This window comes from Jaculus jaculus, chromosome 8 (genome assembly GCF_020740685.1).
Source record: "Jaculus jaculus isolate mJacJac1 chromosome 8, mJacJac1.mat.Y.cur, whole genome shotgun sequence".
NCBI classification, from domain to species: domain Eukaryota; kingdom Metazoa; phylum Chordata; class Mammalia; order Rodentia; family Dipodidae; genus Jaculus; species Jaculus jaculus.
In genome coordinates, this window is record NC_059109.1 from 65,463,724 (window position 1) to 65,473,446 (window position 9,723).

The 9,723-nt window shown below is 40.8% G+C and overlaps 1 non-coding gene across 1 annotated transcript; it reads right to left on the reverse strand.

The window, feature by feature from the left end:
• Nucleotides 1–347: 347 nt before the first annotated feature.
• On the reverse strand, nt 348–538 carry LOC123463283. Its single transcript, XR_006638863.1, has one exon. It is a non-coding gene; the product is annotated as a U2 spliceosomal RNA (small nuclear RNA).
• Between the last annotated feature and the right edge of the window lie 9,185 nt (nt 539–9,723).

Consider the following 9,723-nt stretch of genomic DNA (forward strand, 5'->3'; position numbering starts at 1 on the left):
ACCCACCTAACATAGGCATCACGTGTGTCTAATGTAAGGTGAATTTAGATTAAGACTATGTCCCTATATAAAACTTTTAGAGTATCCTTAAGAGTCTGTAAACAGTTGAAGAATCTCTAACTTTAGGCATGGTGTTTAGGTTTAGCCTGAAAATTCTTTCCTACATACACACATCTTTATCCACATACTTTAACATTCTTAGTACCACTCAAAAAGCATTTTTAACGAGCATTCAATGTCCCAACCTTGAAAAATTATTTTCCAGTTCCTTCAATCAATTCATCTCACCCCATCATTAATTATCTTTTCTCTCTCTCTCTCTCTCTCTCTTTTTTTTTACTCCCCTGAGGGGGTGCACCATTCCTGGAAGTAGTGCAATACCAGGTCGATGCATGGAGTGGACGGAGTAAGCTTCTATTCCAACTCCAAACTCCAAAAATCCACTTAATATATTGTCCTCAGATAGAGGATGTATCAGATATTAAGCTGATAAGAATAGATACTACATGTGATCTTAGCCAAAAGGCCGAGAAGCAATTATCTTTCTTATAAGGCTATTAAAAAATTACACCAAATTAATCCTATTACTCACTAACAAGTGAGTAGTCTAAGAAAATTTTATGTCATTAATATCAATAAGACACTAAATTAAGGCAAATACTGTTGTTATCTTGAGGCAGGCTGGCCTAGAAGTCAGGTCAATTACCTCCTCCTTTTAAGTAACAGGACATTACAAGCTTTTTTTTTTTTTGGTTGGAGAATCTGTTTTTTTTTTTTTTCCTTTTTTACAGAAGGAACATGACAAGAAAAGATAGCTGACAGCACAGCACGAGAGAAGGCACCTCTAGCATATCTGTCAGAAGACATCACAGAGGAATTGGCAATCTAAACATGAGTGTGGTTCTCAGTGACATCCTGACAGCCTGCTCCAGGGAGATGGCGGCACTGACGGTGCTCAGAACAGAAATCCAGAGGTTGCAGAGAGCCCAACACTAAGTAGACTTCCATCACACCCACCAGGGCTCAGGGAACATTTGTACGAGAAAGGGAAGACAGAATATAAGAGCCTCAGAGCGGGAAGGAGCATCCTGAGGCATTATCCACCTACAAAGACTGCTGTATTCATAATCCTATGGTGAGTACCAATAACTCTTCTGAGGAGGGCCCTCAGTGGAATGGAGGCAGGGAAGAGGGGAGACCAGAGGAAAACATGAGGATAATGGAACCAACACACAATTTGTCCATGTAGTAAAGTTCCTACTTAACAACATCAACAACAAAATAAAATAAAAATAAAAAAGAATGAGAAAGGCAAAGGTATGTGTACATATAGTGGGGTGACCTCTTGATGATTTGTCTTTTTTTTTTTTAAATTTGATTTATTAGTTTTCTTTTCATCAAATACAGGCAGTTTGGTACCATTGTTTAGGCTCATCTATGATCTACCCCCTCCCATTAGATCCTCCTTGTTGATGTAAATGGGTCGTGCACTGTGGGGTTAGTCCTCAGTTATTGGTATGCTAAATGTCTCTGCAAATCATGACCCAACATGTGACTCTGACATTCTTTCCGCCCCCTCTTCCACAAAGGGTGGAAAACAGTAATCTGGACCCAAACGTCATTTGTACCATTACAAGCTTTTTAAAAAATATCTGACAAATTATAAGTTACCTCTTTAGAGGAAGTTTTGTTGTTTTTAATGATCCTCTATGTAAGGTGAACTTGACCTAGAACAAATATCTGGCAAATTTACTCCTTAAAAGACATTTAACTTTTCCTTTTTAATTTCTATGCTTAGGTCTTTGATTTCCTTGAAATCGTTCTCTAGAAGAGAAAGGAATATCACCTGCATTCGTCTCATCTCTTTAGTTACAAACAGTCACAAACACAACACGACTAGCAAGCACAATGAGCACACATAAACACATATACACAAATACACACACATAAAAAGAACCAATCCTACTGATAAAATTAAAAAGAACTTGAAGCAATCTCAATTTCTTGTGTTTTTAAAATATCTTTTACTATGGCAATTAGCTCCTTTTTACTCTTTGTTAATTTTTTTTTTTTCTTTAACCTGTGTTCCTTATGCCTTGAGGGAAGTTTTAAGCCTTTCAACAATTTATGCTTACTTAGGGTCTGTCCCATGATAGAAAAGGAAAGGGGAGAAACGGCAAGACCAAAGGGCAACATTCCTGGTCAGAGAACCGGCACGGGGGGGGGGGGGGGGGGGGGGTGTTCCCTGGTGGGCCTACCGTGAGCCTAACTGCAATGTTAAGAGCTGGCAGCCGCTCTAAGCTCTAAGAGCATTTACTGGCTGTTGCGCACCCAGTTTTGTTGATAGGAAGAGAGGCTAGATAGGAGGTCTTTGCCAACACCCAAACAGGCTATCGGGATTCGCACAGGGTGCTAGGGGACTTCAGCCAATGCCAGAGGGTAGCCCTGGCCAAGAGGCTTCACTTGCCCTGTCGCTGTGTTGCAATCCCATGCGATGACACCAATCAAAATTAAAAGGAGGAAAAGAAGTGCAAAAAGGAAGTCCCGCAGTTCTTGTGCCTTGAAAAAAAATGACTCAGTAGTCTTTACTTTAATTGCCTAAAATTCGTCGCTTACCTCAAACGGATCAGTTTTGCAGGTGGGCTTTTCTGCATCGATCGCGGTGCAGGTCTGTATTACAGGTGAATTGCCTGTAGTGACCTCTATGCAGACCTTCACTCACCCCTCCGGTGGGGTGGCGGTCTAATGGCTGGGACGGCCGTCCACTCGAGCGACATTCAGGTCTTTCTTCGTACCTCGGGCCTCACGTTCGGGCACCACTTGCCCCGGACAGCGGGGAATCGAACAAAGAAGCGAGGTGAAAATCAACCTGAATGAAAGTAGGCAAACAGACACAAGAAGGAGACCATGCTAGACATTTGTCACGGCCTCGAGAGTTTATTCTTACACATAGGTTTATATAGGGTTGTAGGGGGAAGGAGACGTGGTCAGGGCAAGGAGTTGTCAGGAAACCTAGAGGGGATGTAATTAGGTGTTCATCTAATCTTGCCTCACTGGCTTAACATCCTGACTGCACCAGGCTTCACATCCTGACCATAAACTGGCCTTTTGCAAAAGATAAGATTCTGTAAGCAGCCTGCTGACCGGTTCCAGAAGTACCTAACAGAAAGCTGGATGGACCAGCTTTCTGAGTAATGAGTCAGTTTATGAGCAGGCCCAGGCAAAATGGAAAGGCTTTTGCTCTATGGCTCCCAACAGACCAGTGCATTCCTAATGTTAACCATGTTTGATGATGAAGGCCCTAAAAACTTTTGTTGGTCAATCTCCTTGATAGGCCTTTTAGCTCATCTTCAGTAATATTGACTTAACTTTTTTTTTTTAGAGAGAGTGAGAGCGAGAGAAAATTGGCACAGCAGGGCCTCAGCTACTAAAATTGAACTCCAGGGGCTTTTGCCACCTAGTGAAAATGTGCAATCTTGCACTTGTGTCACTTTTGTGTGTCTGGCTTACATGGGATCTGGAGAGAGATCAAACATGGGTCCTTAGGCTTAGCAGGCAAGCATCTTAACTGCTAAACTATCTCTCCAGCCTTGACTAACTTTTTTGTAAAAAAATATTTATTTATTTATTTATTTGTTTGTTTGAGAGAAACAGAGAGAAAATAGTTGTGCCAGGGCTTCGAGAGATGTCTTAGTGGTTAAGGCATTCACCTGCAAATCCAAAGGATCCTAGTTCAATTCTCCAAGACCCACGTAAGCCAGATGCACAAGGGGGCACATGCACCTGGAGTTTGTTTGCAGTGGCTGGACGTCCTGGCATGCCCATTCTCTCCCTCTCTTCTTCTTCCTCTCTCTCAAATAAACAAATAAAATATATATATATATATTTTATTTATTATATTATATATACATATATTAATTTTATTTATTTATTTGAGAAAGAATAGTTGTGCCAGGGCCTCTAGCCACTAAAAATGAACTCCAGACACATGTGCACCTTGTGAATATGGCTTATGTGGGTCCTGGGGAAGTGAACCTGGGTCCTTAGGCTTTGCAAGCAAATACCTTAACTGCTAAGCCATCTCTCCAGCCGTTGACTAACTTTCGCCTGATGTTTGTCTCATAAATTTCAAAGTATGTTGAAGGAAACTCAGGCAAACTCCCTGTCTACAGTTAAAATGAACCAAACAAAGGTAAATATGGACCCAAGAGCAACCAATGTACAGAAAATATTTATTGCAAGTAAGAAGTATTAGAGAGAAATAAAGATTTTGGATCTAGGAATATTTTAATCCATCTATGAAAGCTCAGAAATCAAGATATTCTTGCTTTAAACTTGTCACATCTTAACTATGTCTTAGCAAAAACTACTACAAATGTATAATTTTCATGATGTATCAATTTGTAGATGCAAGTGAGTCATATCACAAAATGTTGCATGGAGAGTGACCAAGCTAATATGATAGATTCTTGTTGAATACCAATGTGACTGTCTCTGTGCATTTTATTCATGTATTCCCTGAAGTGAAATATTAGTCTGTTAGGATGTTAGTAGCAGTTTCATAGTCACAGAAGCACTGGGACACACACCTTTGGTAAAGATGGATCAAATAATTAATGTAGTTTTTGTTTTACATCACTTCTCAGAGTCTTTAATGAACATGAAAAAGGTACATTTCTTGGCTCTGTGGCATTTACACATAAGTGACCAGACAACCATTTTTAAAGAACTTATTAGTAGTCTTTTGCTTGCAATTGTCAGAAACAAACCTGAGTTATTTCAATCAACAAATAACATTAAATGGAAGAACCATGGGGTGCATCATTTGACCTGTGCAATGGAACTACAAAGCTTCAGGAAAACAGGCAGCATTGGCATTCTTGTGATTAAGCTTTTAAAAAATAGTTCACCTTAATGTTTGTTTGCAGTCAAATTAGCATAAAGTCTTATTAGCTGTCGTGGTTTGAATGTGAATGTATGTCATCCATAGCATCAGGGATTTTTAGTTAGGATTAAGCTTCCTACTTAAGTCTCCAGCAGCTAGAGGAGGTGTCACTGGGGAAGGAAACTTGAAGTCCAGCCCTAAGGTATGTTCAGAGCCAGTTGGAGCTCTGGCTATTTCCATTTGCTGGTATTGGTGTTGTCTCTGCTATGAATCTTTAGAAGTGAACCAGCTTCTACAGCCATGATGATACTTCCCCTGGACTCTGTAAGCTGCTTCTGGTGGGGTGTTTGTCCCAGCAATGAAAAAATAACTGCAACATTTGTTATTTCCATTTTTGTTTTTATTTTACATTACTATCCCCTTCATTCCTACTAAACTTTCATTAAGGACATCACATGTAAAGTTAGTGGCATTTTAGGCTATGGAAAGAAAAAGGTGGGACTAGTCAAATGATCACAATGACTAATCTACATATCAGTTCATAATTTGATAACATATTAGGTGGTACAAACTTTCAAAGGGAGTACGTTACTAGAGGATTGTTCTTGGAGACTATTCCTTGCCCTTGATCCCATCCCTTGTCTTTTCCCTTCACCTGCTGCAAAGTGAACATTTTCTTCCATTCTGCCATTTATTGTGATATTTCAGTCTCACTAAGGCCCATAACAATGAGCCAGACAACAACCATGGACTCAAACTTTTGAATAGAAAATCAAAATAAATTTTTCACTCTTACGTTGTTATTTGTAATGATTTTGTAACAATGACAAATAACTAAGTTAACATACTATATAGGATTTTGGGGTCTGGAAAGGGATTACATTCCACAAAGATGCAGGAGATACTAGGCCCCAAAAGTTGGATCCCAACTTTTGGATCTTTTAAAAATTTTTATTTGTTTATTTATTTGTGAGAGAATGAGAGAGAGATAGAATGGGTGCTCCAGGGCCTCTACCCACTACAAATAAACTATAGACACATGCATAACCATGTGCATCTGGCTTATGTAGGTGCTAGGGACTCAAACCTGAGTCCTTAGGCTTCACAGGCAAGCTTTTTAACTGCTAAGCCATCTCTCTAGCCCCCAAATTTTGGGTCTCTATCCAAGTTAAGGAATAATCTAAAATGTGGACTCCAAGAAGGGTAAGCCATGAAATATAAGGGCTTTGGGGATCAGAGTTAGGACAAAGAGGGAAAGCTAGAAGGAGAGCCCAAGACAAAGGTAGTTTTCACCCTTCTCAGCCAGGCTGAGAAAGGAGAAGGGAGATAGATGGAACTCCTTCATATAGAGAAATCTCAGTGAAGAAGCCTCCAGACACACAACACATATTAACACACACACACACACACACACACACACACAGAAAGAGAGATGGAGAGAGAGAAAGAGAGAGAAAGCAAAGTAGGAGAACCTAAGCTACAAGAACCTCTTTACCTAAAAGATCAGAGGGGATTAAGAGATAGTAAAGGACTCAGGGCCTAAAGAGAGATCACACATGCAATGAAACAGGAAAGCATCCTGTGGTGGCTTGATTCAGGTGTTCCTCATAAACTTCGGTGTTCTGAATGCTAGGTTCCCAGCTGATGAAGATTTGGGAATGAAAGCCTCCAGGAGGGAGTGTATGGGGCGGGCTTATGGGTGTTTTAGCCAGTTTCCCCTTGCCAGTGTTTGGCATGCTCTCCTGTTGCTATTGTCCACCTTATGTTGGCCAAGGTATGATGTTCACCCTCTACTCATGCCATCGTTTTCCCCTGCCATCTTGGAGCTTCCACTCAAGCCTGTAAGCCAAAATAAACCTCTTTACCCCACAGGCTGCTCTTGGTTGGGTGACTTCTCCCAGCAATGCAAACCTGACTGCAACACATCCCAAATCCAAACACGAGTAGGAAAATGTCCAGGCAAAAATCTGTAAAGGGAGAGAGTTTACCAAAGCAAAGACCAGTAGACTCAGGGGCCAGGAGAGTGAAGAAGGCTAACAGTTCTACACATATGATCAGACTACTTCATATGGGTCAGCTATCTAATTAGAATAAGCCTCATCCTGAGACTCAGGTGCATAAGGGAAGGACCTGATTGGTTGGTGGGCTCAAGGGGCTGACTCAGGAGGGGGTCATTCCATAGGTGTGCTAAGCTGAGGAAAAAGAGGGAAGCTGTTGCTGGGGAGTGTTGCTTGCAGCCATGTTGGTTGAGACTGGGTCAGACATGGGTTCTAGTCCTGCCAGGGGAGGCAAGGTGGTATCTCCTTGGGCCTCTGTCTCTGTCTCTGTCTCTTAAAAAAAAACTCTCTCGGACTGGAAAGATAACATAGCAGTTAAGGTGTTGGCCTTCAAAGCCAAAGGACCTCAGTTTGATTCCCCAGGCCCCATTTAATACAGATGCACAAGGTGGTGCATGCATCTGGTGTTTGTTTGCAGTGGCTGGCGGCCCTGGTGCTCCCTCTCTCTCCCTTTCTCTCTTCCTCTTTCCCTCTCTCAAATAAATAAATAAATAAAATTAAAAGATAAATATATATCTTACTCCCATTCTTCAATACCATCTCTGTAATTTAGTCAGAGGATGACAGCACTACATCAAAGAAAAACCTTAGAACCCACTCAATTACCTGCAGAAATGGTCAAAGGCTGAAGATTATGCAATTAAGAGATCTATGGAATAAGAGAGGCATTCCTTTGATATACAAAGTAATCCTGTGTCTATGTAATTTAAAACTCCCAGGTTTGGGAGGGACACAATATGCCTAGAATGATGAGAATAGAGGTATTCTTTTATTCAGTTAATTAATGTTTTCCACAATTTCATACATGCATATAATATATTTTGATCATATACAACAATAACCTCCCCTTGTCCCCCTCCCACTCTCACTGAACCCCTTCTTCTTAACTAGCCCCCTTCAATCTTGATGTTCTTTTTCATGAGATAGCCTATTGACTTTAATTAGTGTTGCTTTCATGAACAGAGGTAGTAGGTTATTTACTGGAGCACAGGCTACCTCACTGAAAAAATGTCTCCTCCTTCCCCAGAAAACATTAACTGTCATTAGATCCACAGGGAATGGTAGGAACTCATAAGCTCCTTCTCCATTCATGAGGGAATGTTGTCAGGCCCTATCTTATGTGTATAACCATAGCTGCTGTGAGTACAGGAGTGAATGGCCATGTGATGTCCAGAAGACAGCATTTTACAGTACTCTGCCGCCCCATCCTCTGGTTCTTACATTCTTCCTGATCCTTCTGCAATGTTTCTTGAGCCTTAAGATGGTGCTATAGATGCCCCATTTAATGGCAAACACTTAACAGTCACTTTTTCCCAGAATTTTGACCAGTGATGAGCCTCTGCAGTAACCATTGCCCACAGGTTTTTGCATTTCCTTCATGGCTGAAGAGGTTGAACATTTTAAAAATAATTGTCAGCTGGGTGTTTTTTTTTTTTTTGTTTTTTTTTTTTTGTCTTTTGAGAAGTCTCTGGTCATTTGCTTAGCTCATATTTTTTTTCTCAATTTTTATTAACATTTTCCATGATTATAAAAATATCCATCCCATGGTAATACCCTCGTTCCCACCACTTTCCATTTTGAAATTCCATTCTCCATCATATCCCCTCCCCATCTCAATCAGTCTCTCTTTTATTTTGATGTCGTGGTCTTTTCCTCCTCTTATGATGGTCTTGTGTAGGTAGTGTCAGGCACTGTGAGGCCATGGATATACAGGCCATTTTATGTCTGGAGGGAGCACGTTGTATGGAGTCCTACCCTTCCTTTGGCTCTTACATTCTTTCCACCACCTCTTCTGCATTAGCTCATATTTTTGATTAGGTTTCTTTTCTTTATATATAATGCTTTTTGAGTTCTTTGCAAGGTTTATTTTTATTTTTTTGGTTTTTCAAGGTGGAGTTTCAAGATAACTCAGGCTGACCTGGAACTCACTATGTAGTCTCAGGGGGGCCTCAAACTCATGGCGATCTTCCTACCTCTGCCTCCCGAGTGCTGGGATTAAAGGTGTGCGCCACCACGCCTGGCTTTCTTTGCAAGTATTTTGTTGAGAGTTTTTGAAATATGTTCATCAAAAAGACTGGTCTATGATTTACTTTTTCAAATGTGTCTTTACTTGGCTTTGCTATGAATGTAATGCTGGCTTCATAAAAAGAATTTGGGAGCATTCCTTCCTTTCCTATTTTATGAAATAATTTGAGATGCATTGGACCTAGTTCACCTTTAAAGGTCTGGACTAGACTTTTGGGAGGGGGGTTAAGGTAGGGTCTAACTCTAGCCCAGGATGACCAAAAATTCAGTGTGTAGTCTTAGGGTGGCCTTGAACTCATAGAAATCCTCCTACCTCTGCCACCTGAGTGCTGGGATTAAAGGTGTGCACCACCACACCTGGCCTCGGACTAGGCTTTTTAAAAATTTCTTCTTCTGCTGAGTGTGGTGAGACACATCTTTATTTCCAGCACTCGGGAGGCTGAGGTAGGAGGATCACTATGAGATTGAGGCCAGCCTGAGACTATATAGTGAATTGCAGATGAGCCTGGGCTACAGCAAGACCCTACTTCAAAAAGAAAAAATTCTGCTTCCATCTCATTGTTTATTATAGATTCTCTTAATTAAAAAAAATATTTTATTTATTTATTTATTTATTTGAGAGAGAGAGAGAGAGAGAGGAAGAGGTGGAGAGAAACACAGAATGGGCATGCCAGGGCCTCCAGCCACTGCAAATGAACTCCGGATGTATGCATCTCTTTGTGTGTCTGGCTTATGTGGGTCCTGGGGAATCAAACT